The 21,049-nt window shown below is 39.4% G+C and overlaps 2 long non-coding RNA genes across 2 annotated transcripts; both read right to left on the bottom strand.

The window, feature by feature from the left end:
- Positions 1–9,233: 9,233 nt before the first annotated feature.
- On the bottom strand, positions 9,234–12,864 carry LOC132603483 (uncharacterized). Its single transcript, XR_009568338.1, has 2 exons — positions 10,615–12,864; positions 9,234–9,679 (listed from the first exon to the last, which is right to left on the bottom strand). It is a non-coding gene; the product is annotated as an uncharacterized LOC132603483 (long non-coding RNA).
- Positions 12,865–17,171: 4,307 nt separating this feature from the next.
- LOC132603484 (uncharacterized) lies at positions 17,172–20,308 on the bottom strand. Its single transcript, XR_009568339.1, has 2 exons — positions 18,553–20,308; positions 17,172–17,617 (listed from the first exon to the last, which is right to left on the bottom strand). It is a non-coding gene; the product is annotated as an uncharacterized LOC132603484 (long non-coding RNA).
- Between the last annotated feature and the right edge of the window lie 741 nt (positions 20,309–21,049).

Raw genomic sequence — 21,049 nt, forward strand, 5'->3', positions numbered from 1 at the left:
CTATTATATGTATATATTATTTTGATGGACGAGAGGCAAATGTATTTAAAAAGTATTTATGTTTCCATATAAAATATGATTTTTCTACAATTTGAGTATAAAGCTGATAAAAGACCATTAAATGAGCAAGATGAGTAGTAGCACGAGTGGTGCTCGGTGGCTAGCCCCGGGTACCCGTCATGGCCCCTAGCTGGGTCGTGACAGTTCCCTACGAATGTGCATCGATTATAGGCAGTTGAATAAGGTGACAATAAAGAACAAATATCCTCTCCCAAGGATTAATGATTTATTTGATCAACTGCAGGGTGCCAACTGGTTTTCTAAAATAGACTTGAGGCCGGGTTATCATCAAGTGAGAGTTAGAGAAGAAGATATTCCCAAAACAGCCTTCAGAACGAGATATGGCCATTATGAATTCCGGGTGATGTCGTTTGGGTTGACTAATGCTCCGGCAGTGTTCATGAATTTCATGAATAATGTATTCAGGCCTCTCTTGGACCTATTTGTAATAGTATTTATTGACGATATTCTGGTGTATTCTCGCACAGAATCAGAACATGCCGATCATTTACGTATTGTTGTTGGAATTCTTCGAGCCCGAGAATTATTTGCAAAATTTTCAAAGTGCGAGTTTTGGCTGAATTCTGTGACATTTCTGGGCCATGTTATTTCAGATGATGGTATTCGAGTCGACACTCAAAAAATTGAAGCTGTGAAGACTTGGCCAAGGCCTACGACGCCTACAGTAGTTCGTAGTTTTTTGGGTTTGACAGGTTACTACAGAAGATTCGTTGAGGGATTTTCCTCTATTTCAGCCCCATTGACGAAGCTAACCCAAAAGTCAATTAAATTTCAATGGAATGATGCTTGTGAATGCAGTTTCCAAGAGTTGAAGGACAGATTGACCTCAGCTCCAGTCTTAACACTTCCAGAAGGGCCAGATGGTTATGTTGTGTACTGTGATGCTTCCGGTGTTGGGTTAGGATGTGTGTTAATGCAGCACGGTAGAGTCATTGCTTATGCTTCGATATAGCTGAGGAAACATGAAAAGAACTATCCAACTCATGATCTTGAATTGGCTGCAGTTATTCATGCATTAAAAATGTGGAGACATTATTTGTATGGAGTGCATGTCGATATTTATACAGATCACAAGAGTCTTCAATAAATTTTCAAGCAGAAGGAATTAAATTTTCGGCAGAGGCGGTGGTTAGAGTTATTGAAGGATTATGATGTGAGCATTTTGTACCACCTCGAAAAAGCAAATGTAGTAGCCGATGCGCTTAGCCGCCGATCAATGGGCAGCCTATGTGAAGTTCCTCCGGAAAAGAAAGAGATGATTCATGAGCTCCACCAACGAGCTAATCTTGGAGTACGTGTAATTGATTCAGGTGGTGCAGGAATCGATATTTATGATCCCACAGTGTCGTCCCTGAATATGGAAGTGAAAGAGCGACAATATGAAGATCCTCATTTATGCCATTACAGAGACACATCTCATGGAAAAGAGAAGTCCCCATTTGAAATTCCTATGGATGGAATTCTTAGATACCGAGGCAGGATGTGTGTGCCGAATGTCGCAGAATTATGCCATCGAATTCTAGAAGAAGCCCATTACTCTCGGTATTCTATCCACCCAGGTGCAAAAAAGATGTATCATGATCTCAAGTTGATATATTGGTGGGATAGCATGAAGAGAGACATAGCAGAATGTGTAGCTCAATGCCCAAATTGCCAGCAAGTGAAAATCGAACATCAAAAGCCAGGAGGATTATTGCAAGCAATGGAAATCCCTGCTTGGAAGTGGGAAGTGATCAACATGGATTTTATTGTAGGGTTACCTCGTTCCCGAGGCAAATATGATTCTATATGGATGATTGTGGACAGACTCACGAAATCAGCCCATTTTCTTCCGGTTAGAACCACATACTCAGCAGAAGATTATGCGAGGTTGTACCTCCAAGAAATTGTGCGAATCCACGGTATTCCAATATCCATTATCACAGATAGAGGAGCGCAATTTACAGCCAAGTTCTGGAAATCTTTCCAAGAAGGTCTAGGTACTTAGGTGAAGCTCAGCACAGCATTTCATCCCCAGACTGATGGACAAGCCGAACGTACTATTCAGACCCTGGAGGATATTCTAAGAGCATGTGTTTTAGATTTTGGTGGTAGCTGGGATGACCACTTACACCTTATTGAGTTCGCATATAACAATAGCTATAATTCCAGTATCCAGATGGCTCCCTATAAAGCTTTATATGGAAGGAAGTGTAGATCCCCAATTGGGTGGTTTGAAATAGGAGAAGTATAGCTAATAGGCCCTGAATTGATTCAGCAAGTGGTAGAAAAAGTCAATGTGATCCGAGATCGATTGTTGACAGCCCAAAGTTGCCAAAAATCTTATGCGGACAACCGCTGGCGAGACTTGGAATTTCAAATTGATGATTGGGTGTTTTTGAAGGTGTCGCCAATGAATGGGGTGATGAGGTTTGGAAAGAAAGGGAAATTAAGTCCTCGATACATTGGACCTTATAAAATTATCCGCAAAGTGGGTCATGTAGCCTACGAATTGGACTTGCCTTCAGAGCTTGAATCAGTCCATCCAGTCTTTCATGTCTCGATGCTCCACAAGTGTGTTGGGAATCCTACGAGGATTGTCCCAATAGGTGATATTCAAGTGACAGAAAAGCTAGCATATGAAGAAGTGCCCATTGCCATCTTAGACAGGCAAGTACGAAGACTTCAAAATAAGGAAGTAGCTTCAGTCAAAGTCTTGTCGCGAAACAAAAACTGAGAAGAAATGACTTGGGAAGCGGAAGAGAAAATGAAATCCATATATCGGCACTTATTCCAACCCCCAGGAGTGATTCAAGATGAAACACTAACAATATGAGGTATGCATGCTTTCTTTTCATGCTTTTGGTCGTGTGTGGCCAATTTATAATTCTATTGTGTTGTGGCCCTGTGAGGAAATATTATTATGAGTTGTTGTGACAGGATGGTAGTGCCATATTACAGGAGAAACCCTGGCAAAATTTTCGTAGAATTCCCGAGTGATTAACATTCAAGGACGAATGTTCCAAAGGGGAGGGGGGGAGAATGTTACACCTTGGAAAATTCCCCATTAACGTACAGTGAATAGGATAGCGAAGGGCACGACATATACAATGTTGTGGTAAGAAAGAAATAGCATTTGATGATCCTAATCGAGATCCAAGGACATTTGACGTAAGGGAAGAAGGCTATCAAAGAAAGTAAAGGATATGTTACATGTCGGGTAAGAATTATGGGCGACAAGTTAACGATGGCTTAAAGATGTTTCAGAGACGAGTGATAACATCCCTTAGATTGGTATTGAGGTGTTAATCAAGTGTCAAGAAAGTTCCATAAGGATTGGAGACCAAACGAGTCAACGAGAATGAGTTCGGACAAACTGGGCATTATACGGCCCAACATACTGCCGTATGTCTAGCCGTATAATCAGCCCAGAATGACACACTTCACTGGACCAGATCTACGGCCAGACATACGGCCCGTATAAAATGTACGGACGGTATGTTGTTCCGTATGTTCTGTTCGGGACATAAATTAAAACGATATAAGTGTTATATCCCGTGTTTTCACACATTTGGAAAATTTGAAATAATTTTGACTTGCAAGAAATAAGGTCATAATTGATTTTATTTAACACATGAGTTGTTCATGAAAGAATATTAATGTGGAAGTGTTGAAGAAGGCCAAGGGCAAAATTGGAATTTCGGAAATTAGTTTCGGGAATTACAAATGGGATCTATAAGTCATTGGGCCAAAATAATTGAATGAAAAATTAAGGCCCAACACTTAAGGGGTGGCCGGCCATGTAGGCCCAAACCCACCAATTTAATGAATATTTTCCATGTGTTAGAATTAATATATGAAGCCCTTATCTATTGGAATATTCAAGAAGCATAGAAGAGAAAGAACAAAACAAAAGAAGAGCAAAAATTGAAGGGCATTCGGCCCAAACCCTCACAAATTCACCTTCAAAAATCTTCCTCCAAAAATTATTATCTTGTGGTTTGTCTACTAAATTAAGTGTCCTTTACAACTTGGTGTAGTTGGTTTGGAAGAAAGAGGACTTTTTTCTTCAAATTGACAACTCACTCAAGTGAAGAAGATTGGAGAAAAAGGTAAGAATTCATCCCTTTTTATTATGTTATGAAGGTTTGTTTGTGTTGTAGTATGTAGAAATAAGTAGAAAGTATGGAAATATGGAAGTTTGCAAAGTGGGTATATAGATATATATGTAGCCGTGTGTGTGCAATGTGGTGTAGGCAAAATGAGTTGAATTTTATGTTGTATTCTAATTGTGGTTATGGTGGGAATTATATTGGAAGTGGAAGTTAAATTAATTTGGTTGAAGTTGTAAAATGGGCACTTGGCCGTGTGGCACTTCTTGAAGAAATGGGAATGAATTAATGTTGTTTAATATGTTAGTGGTGTTGTTGTGATCCTTGCAATGTAAATGAAGGTAAAATGATGTAAGTTTGCATTGAAATGGAATGTAGTGGCTTATGTCGTTTTAGTATGATTTTATGATATTACGAAAACGAAGTTGTTAAGGTGCAAATTGTGATTATTGTTGATGAAGTTGGAAGATAGAAACATGTTATGAATATGTTTGTTAAAGATTAGAAGCTTTGGATGAATTATGGCTTTGGTGGAAAGTTTGTATATTTTGTATATCTTGTGAATATTTTGTGGAAATGATATGAAATGCTTCCGAATTGTGTTGTAATGATTTTGATTGGTAATGAATACGAGAATGTCGATATTGATTTGAAAATACGAAGTTGGAATGAAGGTTGTGACATTATGTTGGAAAGATGACTAGTTATGTTATATTGTGTTTTATAGTGATGGTTGTTGTTGTTGATTGTTTTGGCCGAGTTGAATTCTCGGGGACGCTATATGTATAGGGGAGATGCTGCCCAAATTTTTGTAGAAAAGTGTTGAATTAAGATTTAGGTCCTAAAGTCTTATGGCTAACATTTGGTAAATGTGACCATTTGTAGATTTTGGGCGAAACGGGAATTGAATTTGGAAAGGCGTAAAGAGCGTATAAGGTATGTAAAGCTACCTCTATTCTTCTTTTGGCATGTCCTAGCTGTACTAGGATCGGATTTGAACCTCGGAAAGTGTTCTGTTCATCGGAATCCGCAATTGAAATTGCCACTTTTTCATTCAATAGAACTGAATTTTATAAGTATGTTTTGTTGAACGAATTATGCAAACTTTCATAAATTGCTTAGAAAGTTATAGAATGTCTCTAGGATCTCTATAGGTGACCCCCATAAGCTTAGTATATGTAATCTGAGCCCATCGCTCGGTTGTCCCGAGGTGGGCCCACTATTTCCGATTCTACCCTTTTTGTACTTACGATGTGTCTTCGAGCGGTCCTAAAGGAAATGTGCTAATTACTATTTTAACTACTAAATGAGAAATGTTTTAAATACTCCCTTATGTCTTATAAACTATTTTGGGATATGGAAACGATTGTAGAAAGGTTATTTCTCCGTAATCCATTATGACATCCGAGATGCACTTACTATGATTCTGTCCGATTTCATTATTTCGATTTGTCATCCAATATGTCCTATTGAGTCTCTGGAAATATATGATATTTTATATTGCATTTGGTTTCTCACTACTCCATTCGTGGATGCCTCAATGTTTCCCCCACTGAGCCCGGGCCAGGATATGTTGTCAAGCGTATTCCTCTGCATTGTTCGCCGTGCCTCGATGTGAGGGGGCAGGTATATATGTACATGGGTTGTGGAGTATGCTGTGCTATGTACACACATTTTGATATGATATGATATGATCTGATATGGCCATCTGATATGATACGTTATGTTACGGGTTATTCCCTATTCTGAGCATTATGTGTTGTGGCACCAGTGTCGGGGGGTGACCACGTTCTGTCTACTGAGTCCCTTGGCAGGGGCCGGATACAACATGGCATATGTTTCTGTACACACTTTTTATGTTTGGAAAATATGCATTTGACATTCTGGATATTACATTCATTTTCTGTACCTTCTGTTCCGGTTATGATTTTATTTCTGTAATTCAGGCTTTACATATTCAGTACATACTTCGTACTGACCCCCTTTCTTCGGGGGATGCGTTTTCATGCCGCGTAGGTTCAGACGACAGGATTGCTGATCCGCCCGCTTAGGACCTCATTCTGCTATTTTGGGGCGCACTTTTATCCGGGGCCTATATTTTGGTACAGGCTTTTGCTGTTGTATATATGTACGTCATTCAGGGGTAAGACGGGGCCCTGTCCCGTCCTATGATTGTGTTGTGTTCTGTAGAGGTCTGTAGACATACATGTGGGTGCTGTATATGTTTTTGGGTTGTTATGATCTGTGATGGCCTTATCGGCTTCCACTTGCTATATCTGTGCATATGCGATATCTAATAACGCCAATTGACTCTTATATTGATATATTCTGCTAATATGCTAGTTTGGGTTATTGGGTACGTTTGGGTGTCCAGCACGGACATTATTCACGGCCTACGGGGTTGGGTCGTGACAAAAGTGGTATCAGAGCGGTCCGTCCTCGGAGTGTCTACAGACCGTGTCTAGTAGAGTCTTGTTTATCGGTATGTTGTGCACCACACCGATAAACAGGAGGCTATAGGGCATTTAGGATGTTACCCTTCTTTTTTGTCTTAGATCGTGCGATAGAGCTGTGTTATCAGGATGATTCCTCCCTAACGAATTGTTACATTTGCAGTCATGCCTCCGAAAAGGGCGACGGCGGCCCAGAAGGCCAAGTCAGTGGCAGCGGGGTAGACTAGCCAGGCCCAGAGGACTACCAGGGCCCGTGCATATATTATTCCTGAGATTTTGCCCCAGGAAGAGGGCTCCTCTACACCGCCACACCCAGAGGGGATTGCAGCAGCTGCGGATCGGGGGACGGCTTCACCGCCAGCTTCCAAGATTCCAGTACCTGAGCCTCCAGCTCCACAGCCAGGAGCTGAGGATCGGGCTATGAGAGATGCGGAAAGTTGTATAAACAATGGAAATTCTACCCAATTTTCTTTAGCTTTCGTAAGTACGTTTAAGTAATCGATTAGCTAATGTTCATGCGACTTCTCTTGAAGGTAGAAACGTGGGCATTAAAGGAGAACAAGCAAGCGATAGATTAGTTAAACGGAAAAGGTATGTGGGGCTAGTCCTTTCTTTCTAAGGCATGAATCCTTTGGCATGATTTTTCCTTCCTCTTCAAGATTCTCCTACATTCCGGAAAAACTAAGAGTATATGTTCATGAATAGCCATATGAGATAAAAGATATATTATGAGCCTAATAATGATGATGATGAGTTTATTTCTAAAGATTTTAGAGTTCATGATATGATGTTCCTATAAAGTTAATGTTGTTGTTCATTGTACACACTCACCTTATATACTATTTCCTTTAAGGTGAGGCAGGATGCTTATAAATGCTCCATAATGGAATTGGGGGTTCCCGACCTTATGTCACCCCGATAGAGTATAATTGTCTTAAGTTTCCAGTCATGCACTATGGTAATAGTATGTTAAGTCTATGATATGTACATGATGCTGTCACACCGCGCCTACATAGCCGGGCAGACACCATGTATGCCAGAATCATAAATGCCTACTTCCCAAACACAAATCATATATGCCAGAATCATATATCGTATATACGCATGTAACAGATCTGGGCCCTCTCGTGAGGGACGCGGTGACAGAATCATCATATGCCAAAATCATGTATCATATATGCATGTAACGTGTCCCGGCCCTCCATTGAGGGACTCGGTGGATAGAATCATGCATGCAACATCATGTATCATATATACATATAACGTGTCCCGGCCCTCTAGTGCGGGTCTCGGTGAATAGAGCTATCATATGCCATCCTGGCCGCCATCCCCGTATCATCACATCATTATATACATATCCATATAACGTGTCCCGACCCGCCTATGAGGGACTCGGTGAACAATGCAGTGGAGAGCGCACGAGAACATGTCCTGGCCCGGGACTCAGTGAAAGATGCGGAGGAATGCGCACGATAACGTGTCCTGGCCCGGGACTCAGTGAAAGATACATTGAGGCGTGCACGAGCAGAGTAGTGAGAAACCATATGCACAGAAATCAAGACTCGATAGATACGTACACTTACCGACATCTGATGGCTCAGAAACAAGTTTCGTGTCAATCCGACTTAGTATGAGAAAGTTATGAGCGTTCGAAGTACAGAACGTTCTACAAGCGTTTCAGAAGCCGTTTTTGAAAAATCAAAGCCATAATCATGTCAAGTACCTTTCAGATATCGTTATGGATCAAAGAAAATGGAGCTTGTGGGACCATGTATACATATCAAATTATATCAAGACTCGATGGAATAATCGAACGAACTATCATTTGAGAATCAAGACATTTGTCATATCAAATATCTTTCGAATGCCACTCGGAAACATATCAAACATCATAAGCACATCAAGAGCCATAGGAATCATAGTCATGTATCAAACCGATCCGAGACCATATACCGAAGTTAGGGACATTGATACTTACGGAATTCTTTTAGGAACAGAAACTCTTTGAACGTTTCAGAAGCTTTATTTGGAGAATCAAAATAATAGTCATATCAGGAGCTTTTCGAATCTCATTATGGATCAAATCAGATTGGTCCTTTGGAACCATACATACGTATCAAAACATAGCAAACTGTTTTCAAAAGTTGAGCACATTAATTCTTACAGAACTCTTTTAAGAACATATCAAAAGTGCATACAAACCATAAACAAGCTCGGAATCACAGAATAGAGTAACCCCAATGTGCATATCAATATCATACCTTACTTGGCTCAAGGACTTGCCAAAGAAAGAAAGGGTAAGCCTTACATACCTGTCCCACGACCAACTAGCTACGCTTATTTGTCCAAACTTGCTAATCTACATTCAAGAGAATTGACATAATCATCAGATTCATCGACATATACTTGTCTTAGTCTTTCAAATGAATTCATTTACATTCTACCGAAATTTCGGCAACATCTCCCCTGTAAGCATATGTCACGACCCAGCCCCGTGGGCCGCGACTGGTGCCCTACTTGGACACCCAAACGGACATACAAACTAAATCATCATTTTTAAACAGAGTTGAGAACGAATATTATCTTGCGCGATTGCGCGTACAAAACATTATATCAGAATCAGAAGAGGCGGCGGAATATACATCGCCGAACATATGCACATATATCAAAAAGCCGGCAAGGCTATCAAATATGTCAAAAGCCGACAAGGCTGTCAAATGGCACAACGGCCCAAAACGCATATACAAATGCACGCCGACAAGGCTGCCACAAACATATACAAAATGCACGCCGACGAGGCTGCCATAACGAATAGAGTCATGCAAACACATCCGTACAGAAGTAGGCACACACACCCACAAATACGTCTACAGACCTCTAAACAGACAAACCGAATCATATGGCGGGACAGGGCCCCGCCGTGCCCCTGAACAAATACATATATACATGGCGAACGAATATATACCAAAATGTGTGCTCTGAAATGAGAAGAGCACTCCAAACAGCAGAATAGGGTGTCCTAAATGGGTAGATCACCAAACTGTGCGTCTGTACCTGCGGGCATGAAACGCAGCCCCCGAAGAAAGGGGGTCAGTACGAAATATGTACTAAGTATGCAAAGCAGAATATACAGAAAGCAAATCTGAGACATAAACGAAATGGAAGTACCAAACATAAGTGCAAATCCAACATATCAAAATTTGCTTACTTTCAAAAATATGTAAGTAATGCATAGGGTACAGAAGAATATGGTCGCCCACCCGTCGATGGCGCCATAACACAGCATAACACCAGAAAGTTTCAAATCTCCGTATCACCGTCACATATCACATCACAACATAACGCCATACACAGCATAACACCAAATATAGGTGGAACCCGACCCTCTTTTGCGAGTAGCTCGGTGAACCATAAACACAGCATAACTCCGGAGTATATCAAAATGCGCACGACAACAGAACCGGCCCGGGACTCGGCGAAAGGAATAACAGAATGCACGAGTAGAGTCGTGAGTAGTCATATGCATAAAATCATTATCATAAATTCAAACATAAGTAAAATGATCATATTTGAAATCGGAATAATAATCATACCAAATTCTTTCAAAGATTCTCTGAATTACATAAAGGAAAGTCGCGGGACCCACGGACGGGTATTTACCCAAGTCGGGCCCGCCTATGAAAAACATACGTATCATACATAATGCAAACTTTTATAAAAATATTGGAGTAATCCGAGCATTTATGTGAAATGTATGGCATTCAGAAATTTCGAAGTTCTTTAAAGTGAAACCTTTTTGCGCAAAGTTTGGAAAGCGATTATTTCAAATACATAAAGGTTCATATTTCATCAAATCATACATAAGAGTGCCAAGGAACATATATAGATCATATCATGCTCGGATTTCGGATTTGGAATTTCCTTAAGGCTCTAATCTAGCCTATGTAAAACTAAGACATGCCAAAAAGAAGGGAGGTTGCTTTACATACCTCGTACGCACTCCAAGATGGCCAATATAAAGTAAATTCCAATCTACGCCTCGGGCTCCCCAAGGTCTACAAATATGCCAACGAATATCCAATATTAAACATAGGCACTTAAGCCATTTATTCCAACTAACATTAAATTCTACAGAAAATTCGGCAGCATTTCCCCTATAAATAGGCCATCCCGAGAATTTAACTCGCTCAAAATCAACAACAACAACCACAATAACCAACCTAGCAACATCGATAATCAATTCGAAAGGCAAAATAATAATAGTAGCTCTCTTTTACACCATTCGACAACTTTCCAATTATTCAATTCAATGGCTTACTTTCAAGCCACAATATCGTTCGTACATTCGATTATTAACCCAAACCCATACTAACAACATTCAAGAACATTCTAAAAAATTCACATAATTTTTCCAACAATCCACAATTTCTCCAAATTTTTGGCCGAAAACAGCCCCTACCCGTGAGCAGCCCACTGGGCACACTTCCGACTTTCAATTCATGTTTTGTATCACAATTCACAATATAACGATACCATTTTCATAAAATATACAAATTACATCAACGCACAATAACCCTCAAATCAGCCCGTACAATCTCAACATCAATCTTAAGTCATTAAATGCTCAATTCCAAACTAAAATTCGTAACGACGACACGAAAGCGCTTAAGCGATAATAATGCGATATTCGGCATAATCTATGACTCACATTCATTCACACTACACATATTCATATGTTAATGGTTCTCATATATAAGGATTGCATTAAATGCACAAAGTTCTCCAAATCAGTCCGCAACGCTTACTATATCAATTCGGGACATTTAACTCTCATTTCCAACATACAAATCATCACAACAACCATTACGACGCTAAGCGATATTAATTCATTCTTTGCTACCATTTGGAGGCTATATACACGGCTACACTACACATATACATGTATCGATGATTTTTATTCTCTTCTCCACTCTACGACAATCAATATGCTACAAGCAATTAATTCGTCAACCCAATACCACACCACACACATATACTTCACACGGTCAACACACCCAACACAAGACCCAACTTCAACATTCCATATTTCATGATTTTTATCCATTTTAGCATACTACAATATGCATACAACATTTATAACTCCAAAAACAAGATTAGAACTCACCTTTATTCTTCAATCCACCAATAGGCTAGGGTTTGTAAATGGGAAAAATGAGTGGTTGAATGACCCAAACAATACTTCCACGCTACTTAGGGACCTCCAAATAGTGGGTTTATACCAAAGAAATAATTTTAGAGAGGCAAAAATGGGACTTGATTTTTCTTGGTTGTGGCCGAGAACCATGGGGGAGTGGAGGCTCTCCAAGTCTTGTTATTTTTCTCTAAGTGTAGAAGTGGGAAATGAGAAAGATGACTTAGTCTTTTTTTTTTTTTTTGTATCCACAAATATCTCCCTTTGTTTATGGCCCACACATGTGTTGGACCAATTAAAATTGGCCACACAATGTGTGGGACCATTTCAAGTCCACACGGCCACCATGGCTTTTGGTGCAAGACTTTTAAATTCCAATTTTATGAATTGTGGTCCCAATTTTTCCTAAGTGTCCAATGCCATCAATTTCATATTCAACTTATGTCTCAAAATAAAATCAAATGGTCAAAAGTCCCGACGTCAAATCCCGGAATAGTCTTGGCCCTTAATTGTCATAGTTAATCCGGGTTGTCCCAATGTATAAAAATACGGTACGTAACATCCTCCCCCCCTTAGGAACATTTGTCCTCGAATGTTGGATTAATGCTACTAATCTTACTCAAATTCGGGGGAGTTTCTTTTATAGCCATCATATACAAATCGATCACAAATCAACATAATCAAACAAAGAATTTGGATTACCTGAAGGTGCCGAAAATAGGTGAGGATTTTTTTTTTTCATCATCTGCTCCTCAGCCTTCCAGGTTAATTCCTCGCGGTTATTATTATTCCGCCACAGTACTTTAACAGAAGCCACATCTTTATTCCGCAACTTTCTTACCTGACGATCCAATATGGCTATAGGTTGCTCTTCATAAAATAGCTCCTCGGTGACCTGTATATCGTTTGTAGGAAAAATTCTGGAAGGGTCACCAATATATTTACGAAGCATAGGAACATGGGATACCGGGTGTACCGCTCCCAAATCAGCTGGCAAATCCAATTCATAGGCCACCTTGCCTATTTTGCGAACAATCTGATAAGGCCCAATATATCTTGGACTGAGCTTTCCTTTCTTGCCAAATCTCATAACGCCTTTCATAGGTGACTCTTTCAGAAATACCCAATTGCTAATCTGGAACTCTAACGGTCGACGTCGTTTATCAGCATAAGATTTCTGTCGACTCGGGGCCGCTAATAGTCGCTCTCGAATCAGTTTCACTTTATCGACTGCTTGCTGGATCACATCTGGACCAATTAACTGAATCTCACTCACGTCAAACCAACCAATCGGAGATCTGCTTTTCCTGCCATACAAAGCCTCATATGGTGCCATCTGAATACTGGAGTGATAACGATTTTTATTATAAACAAATTCACTTAGCGACAATGATCACCCCAACAACCTCTAAAATCAATAACACAGGCCCATAGCATATCTTCCGGTATCTGAATAGCACACTCGGCCTGTCCGTCGGACTGAGGATGAAATATTGTGTTATGACCCATCTGAGTCTCCAGTCCTTCCTGGGACGATCTTCAGAAGTTAGCCGTAAACTGAGCACCTCAGTCGGTTATAATAGATATAGGAATCCCGTGAAGTCTTATTATCTCATTAATATACACTCTGTCATAACCTTCAGCCGAACAAGTAGTCCTGCCTGGAAGAAAATGGGCTGATTTCATTAATCTATCAACAATACTCCGAATAGAATCGTATCCGCGTTGAGTGCGCGGTAAGCCTATAATGAAGTTCATGCGAATCGTTCCTCGTTCCCAAACTGAAGTTTCTAATTCCTGAAGCAACCTGTCCGGCCCTTGATACTCGATCTTGACTTACTGACAATTTGGGCATTGGCCAGCGAACTCTGCAGTGTCCCTTTTTCATACCATCCCATCAGCATAAATATTTTAGATCATGATACATTTTTGTGGATTCAGAATGAACAGAATGTCGAACATTAAGTGCTTCGCCCATAATTGATCATCACAGCCCTGCAACGTCAGGTACACATAATCTGCCTCCGTATAATAATATCCTTTTCAGATGAAATTTCAAACTAAGTCTTTTCTTTATCAAAGGTCGTATCTTTGTACTGTACAAGTATAGGATCCTCAAACTGATGTTGTTTTACCTCTTCTATAATCGACGATTCAGCAACTTCTCGAACAAAATCCCAATATCTCCAGAATCGACCAAACGGACTCTAAGGCTAGCTAACTGATAAATTTCCACGAACCAATTCTTTCTCATCAAACTGTACATCAGTCAAACTACCCATGGACTTACGGCTAAGTGCATTAGCTACCACATTGGCTTTTACGGGATGATATAGAATATCGACATCATAATCTTTCAATAATTCAAGCCATTTATGCCGCAGATTTAGCTCCCTTTTGCTTAAAAATGTACTGGGGCTCTTATGGTCTGTATAAATACCAGCGTAGACCCCATGTAAGTAATGCCGCCACATTCTCAAAACATGAATCGCCGCGGATAATTCCAAATTATGTATGGGATAATTTCCTTCGTGCGATTTGAACTGCCGGGGAGCTTAGGCCATAACTTGACTGTGCTGCACTAATTCATAATCTATCCCAATACCAAAAGCACCATAATAAGTAACATACCCGGCTGGCCCTTCGGGAAGAGCTAGACTGGAGTTGAAATTAATTTTTCCTCCGGTACTGGAAACTACATTCACACGTACCGGTTCACTGAAATTTCACGGCCTTCTGAGTTAACTTCGTTAATAGTGCCGTAATAGAAGCAAAGTCCTTCACCACTTTTCTGTAATACCTGGCTAATCCCCAAAAACCGCGTATTTCGGTCTATGTCGAAGACCTAGGCCAACTTTTGATCGCTTCAATCTTCTTTGTGTCAATTGTTTCTATTTCTACTTATTTTACTTCACTTTCCTCCGCTCCCCCTCTTTTGGGGTTGTGCTTATACCGTATCCATGTTTTTCCTTTATAATCTATAACTTGATTACCTTCGTACGAGATATTAACAAAATTACGAAGTGATGAAATTCTCATTCATAAAGTACAAATCTTATCTAATAGCTGGCACTCGAATAATTTAATTAATATATCAATTTATCCTTTAATAATCATATCCTTCCTTCATACCCGTTCCTTATCCGTCGTTCTATTTTCTCGATAGTCAAATTACTTAATATTCGCATGATTCATCATTTCATGCCATAGGTTTTTTTTTTCTTTTGCCCTGCATTATTACATTCCAGTTCGTTTTTCGCAGGTAATTTCGTGCTTTGCCCGTCGACTCTTTTAGAAGCTCTGCTTAATTACGTTTCTTACGGTTCACTTTTGCTAACACTTTGATCTCTTTACCTTCCACTCAATTATTCTCTTTTCCTTCCAAAATATCGTCGTATTAGCATCTTCCAATCTCAACCCATAGCAAAACCAATATCTGTTTATCTTGTAACATCTGTATCATACCTTTCACTTTGTCTCATAAATTCTATTCTGTTAATGTCTCCCATATATTATATAGCTGACTATTAAGGTTCACTAAGCGATCGACATAGTCATAAATGGGGAGTCCTATACATACATACATATATATATATATATATATATATATATCACTAGCATTTCTTTTACAAAGCGTCTTCAATCATCTGTTCAAACTCATTCTAATTTTGGAGCTGCGTTGCTCTTTCTCCCTTTTTCACTAATCTAATCCGTCTCAGCCCACGCGACCTTTATAAAGTTTCTAATCACTCCACATACTCTAATTTCCTTTTTGGTTACTCCAAATTTCCTATTTGTCTCTTATGTCCATATTTGCAAAAATTTTTGTACATTTCCCAGGGGGTCACCCATCCCAGAATTGCTCTGGCCCTGGCACGCTTAACCTTACAACTTTAATGCATTTAGACACGTTAAGGCCGGTATAATTGCATCAATTTCCCTGCACGACTTTTATCACGTAATTTAAGGCAAATCGGGGTCTTAACAACTTTCAAAACGTTCTCGTAGCGGGTCCCACCCCGATCTAGAGAGAATTCTTTTACTTTTCTGACTATATAGTCACCGTGTCGCCTCCTGTAAATCCTCAATATTTTTCTCCTCATGCATATACATATATAATTTTAAACAGCCCACAAATTTAAGTTTTTATTCCACAAATTCCATCTCCAATTAGTCGATGAAGGCTGATAAAATATTACTGTAAGGCATTCTCCAACCACCAGCAAAAGAACACTAAAATCCGACGAACATCGCGAAATCCGTTGGTACTTAATTCACATAATTACCTCCATATTTATACATATGTATATATATATATATATTTTTTTTTTGAGTCGTAAGTGAATCATTCAATTCCCAACTGCCTGTTATACATTTAGTATTCTTCAAATGAATCGAAACTTAATCGTTGGACATTTTTGCCTTTCACATAAGCTTTTCTGAAGCAACATGTGGTTGGAACATATTCTGATTCATTTAGATAAATTACGAATTTGCTACTCATATATGCTTTCTCGGAATAAAATTTCCCAATCAAGGATAATGCTTCTTACGAATGCCATGGAGGGTACCTCTTAACTTTAATCCAACATAACAGATTCACCCTATCGGTATCGACTTTCAAAACATGTTAAGAACTTATATCTCATTTTCTCTCTTTATATTTCTGGCAAAATTTGGGCAGAGGTTCCTCTGTATTTCTTACTATCCCAAAACCTGTACACAGGAAATACCGACCATGCCTCACAGGGCCAACACATATACGTATTTATATATCATATCGTAGCCACACAGGGCTAACAATTGCAAACAAATGTACACAGATGTCGAGACTTACCTCACGTGCCCAACTCAAACGGCACCAGTGACATCTTCCTGTTTATTTTTCTTTTCAATCTTCAACTTTATATTTCCGTCATACTTCAAATAGCTTCCCCGACATACATCTTTCATACCATTTCTTACCTGTGTACGGTATAGCTTCCAATATCATCGGTCACTTTCTTACGTCGATACCGTCCTCAGCTGAAATTAAAGGTCAGCAGAAAAAGATTCATTTCCTACGGCTGGCTCTATCGCACGATCTAAGATTCAAAGAAAGGAAACATCCTAAATGCCCTGTAGCCTCCTGTTTATCGATGTGGTGCACAACACACTGATAAACAAGACTCTACTAGGCACGGCCTGTAGACATCCCAAGGACAAACCGCTCTGATACCACTTCTGTCACGACCCAGCCCCGTGGGCCGCGACTGGTGCCCTACTTGGACACCCAAACGGACATACAAACTAAATCATCATTTTTAAACAGAGTTGAGAACGAATATTATCTTGCGCGATTGCGCGTACAAAACATTATATCAGAATCAGAAGAGGCGGCGGAATATACATCGCCGAACATATGCACATATATCAAAAAGCCGGCAAGGCTATCAAATATGTCAAAAGCCGACAAGGCTGTCAAATGGCACAACGGCCCAAAACGCATATACAAATGCACGCCGACAAGGCTGCCACAAACATATACAAAATGCACGCCGACGAGGCTGCCATAACGAATAGAGTCATGCAAACACATCCGTACAGAAGTAGGCACACACACCCACAAATACGTCTACAGACCTCTAAACAGACAAACCGAATCATATGGCGGGACAGGGCCCCGCCGTGCCCCTGAACAAATACATATATACATGGCGAACGAATATATACCAAAATGTGTGCTCTGAAATGAGAAGAGCACTCCAAACAGCAGAATAGGGTGTCCTAAATGGGTAGATCACCAAACTGTGCGTCTGTACCTGCGGGCATGAAACGCAGCCCCCGAAGAAAGGGGGTCAGTACGAAATATGTACTAAGTATGCAAAGCAGAATATACAGAAAGCAAATCTGAGACATAAACGAAATGGAAGTACCAAACATAAGTGCAAATCCAACATATCAAAATTTGCTTACTTTCAAAAATATGTAAGTAATGCATAGGGTACAGAAGAATATGGTCGCCCACCCGTCGATGGCGCCATAACACAGCATAACACCAGAAAGTTTCAAATCTCCGTATCACCGTCACATATCACATCACAACATAACGCCATACACAGCATAACACCAAATATAGGTGGAACCCGACCCTCTTTTGCGAGTAGCTCGGTGAACCATAAACACAGCATAACTCCGGAGTATATCAAAATGCGCACGACAACAGAACCGGCCCGGGACTCGGCGAAAGGAATAACAGAATGCACGAGTAGAGTCGTGAGTAGTCATATGCATAAAATCATTATCATAAATTCAAACATAAGTAAAATGATCATATTTGAAATCGGAATAATAATCATACCAAATTCTTTCAAAGATTCTCTGAATTACATAAAGGAAAGTCGCGGGACCCACGGACGGGTATTTACCCAAGTCGGGCCCGCCTATGAAAAACATACGTATCATACATAATGCAAACTTTTATAAAAATATTGGAGTAATCCGAGCATTTATGTGAAATGTATGGCATTCAGAAATTTCGAAGTTCTTTAAAGTGAAACCTTTTTGCGCAAAGTTTGGAAAGCGATTATTTCAAATACATAAAGGTTCATATTTCATCAAATCATACATAAGAGTGCCAAGGAACATATATAGATCATATCATGCTCGGATTTCGGATTTGGAATTTCCTTAAGGCTCTAATCTAGCCTATGTAAAACTAAGACATGCCAAAAAGAAGGGAGGTTGCTTTACATACCTCGTACGCACTCCAAGATGGCCAATATAAAGTAAATTCCAATCTACGCCTCGGGCTCCCCAAGGTCTACAAATATGCCAACGAATATCCAATATTAAACATAGGCACTTAAGCCATTTATTCCAACTAACATTAAATTCTACAGAAAATTCGGCAGCATTTCCCCTATAAATAGGCCATCCCGAGAATTTAACTCGCTCAAAATCAACAACAACAACCACAATAACCAACCTAGCAACATCGATAATCAATTCGAAAGGCAAAATAATAATAGTAGCTCTCTTTTACACCATTCGACAACTTTCCAATTATTCAATTCAATGGCTTACTTTCAAGCCACAATATCGTTCGTACATTCGATTATTAACCCAAACCCATACTAACAACATTCAAGAACATTCTAAAAAATTCACATAATTTTTCCAACAATCCACAATTTCTCCAAATTTTTGGCCGAAAACAGCCCCTACCCGTGAGCAGCCCACTGGGCACACTTCCGACTTTCAATTCATGTTTTGTATCACAATTCACAATATAACGATACCATTTTCATAAAATATACAAATTACATCAACGCACAATAACCCTCAAATCAGCCCGTACAATCTCAACATCAATCTTAAGTCATTAAATGCTCAATTCCAAACTAAAATTCGTAACGACGACACGAAAGCGCTTAAGCGATAATAATGCGATATTCGGCATAATCTATGACTCACATTCATTCACACTACACATATTCATATGTTAATGGTTCTCATATATAAGGATTGCATTAAATGCACAAAGTTCTCCAAATCAGTCCGCAACGCTTACTATATCAATTCGGGACATTTAACTCTCATTTCCAACATACAAATCATCACAACAACCATTACGACGCTAAGCGATATTAATTCATTCTTTGCTACCATTTGGAGGCTATATACACGGCTACACTACACATATACATGTATCGATGATTTTTATTCTCTTCTCCACTCTACGACAATCAATATGCTACAAGCAATTAATTCGTCAACCCAATACCACACCACACACATATACTTCACACGGTCAACACACCCAACACAAGACCCAACTTCAACATTCCATATTTCATGATTTTTATCCATTTTAGCATACTACAATATGCATACAACATTTATAACTCCAAAAACAAGATTAGAACTCACCTTTATTCTTCAATCCACCAATAGGCTAGGGTTTGTAAATGGGAAAAATGAGTGGTTGAATGACCCAAACAATACTTCCACGCTACTTAGGGACCTCCAAATAGTGGGTTTATACCAAAGAAATAATTTTAGAGAGGCAAAAATGGGACTTGATTTTTCTTGGTTGTGGCCGAGAACCATGGGGGAGTGGAGGCTCTCCAAGTCTTGTTATTTTTCTCTAAGTGTAGAAGTGGGAAATGAGAAAGATGACTTAGTCTTTTTTTTTTTTTTTTATCCACAAATATCTCCCTTTGTTTATGGCCCACACATGTGTTGGACCAATTAAAATTGGCCACACAATGTGTGGGACCATTTCAAGTCCACACGGCCACCATGGCTTTTGGTGCAAGACTTTTAAATTCCAATTTTATGAATTGTGGTCCCAATTTTTCCTAAGTGTCCAATGCCATCAATTTCATATTCAACTTATGTCTCAAAATAAAATCAAATGGTCAAAAGTCCCGACGTCAAATCCCGGAATAGTCTTGGCCCTTAATTGTCATAGTTAATCCGGGTTGTCCCAATGTATAAAAATACGGTACGTAACAGCATAACATCCCCGAGAATCTAGCTCGGCCAATTTAACAACAACAAACCCGAGAATTTAACTCGGCCAAAATATCAACAACAATACCAATAATTATTCTAACAATATCCACAATCGATTCAAAACGCATACTAACGTTAGCAACTTCTTTTTACAACTTCAACGGCGTTTCACTTATATTCACTTCATATTTGCTCACACATTCAAGTACTAATCCGAAGCCATTCGAACAATATTCAAGAACACTTCAACAATCCGCCTTACATTTCAAACGGCCACACCAACATACCATCCGAAACCTTTCAAATTCAACAAGAACAACAACAATACATTTCTTCCTTTCAAATTCATGAATTATACTAACAATTCACATATTAACAACATTACCTTCCATAAATACAAAAAAAGTGACATTAAAATCACATTAGCTTCGAAAACAACTCTCCAACACTTACAACTTCACTATAATCATTAAACTTTCATTTCCATCATGGAATTCACAACTACAACAATCAAATACTAAATAAAAATTAGTTCATCATTCCTACAACATAGCATGTACACGGCCAACCCCAACACCTACACGGCCACAACACAACTTCCATATTTTTATGAATTTCATCCCATTCCACACACTACAACATACACAACCATCGATAACATATAAAAGAAGATTAAATCTTACCTTTTTCCACTTGTCTTCTTGACTTGTTTGGAGTCACAACTTACATAACAA

Source organism: Lycium barbarum, chromosome 7 (assembly GCF_019175385.1).
Source record: "Lycium barbarum isolate Lr01 chromosome 7, ASM1917538v2, whole genome shotgun sequence".
In the NCBI taxonomy this organism is placed as follows: domain Eukaryota; kingdom Viridiplantae; phylum Streptophyta; class Magnoliopsida; order Solanales; family Solanaceae; genus Lycium; species Lycium barbarum.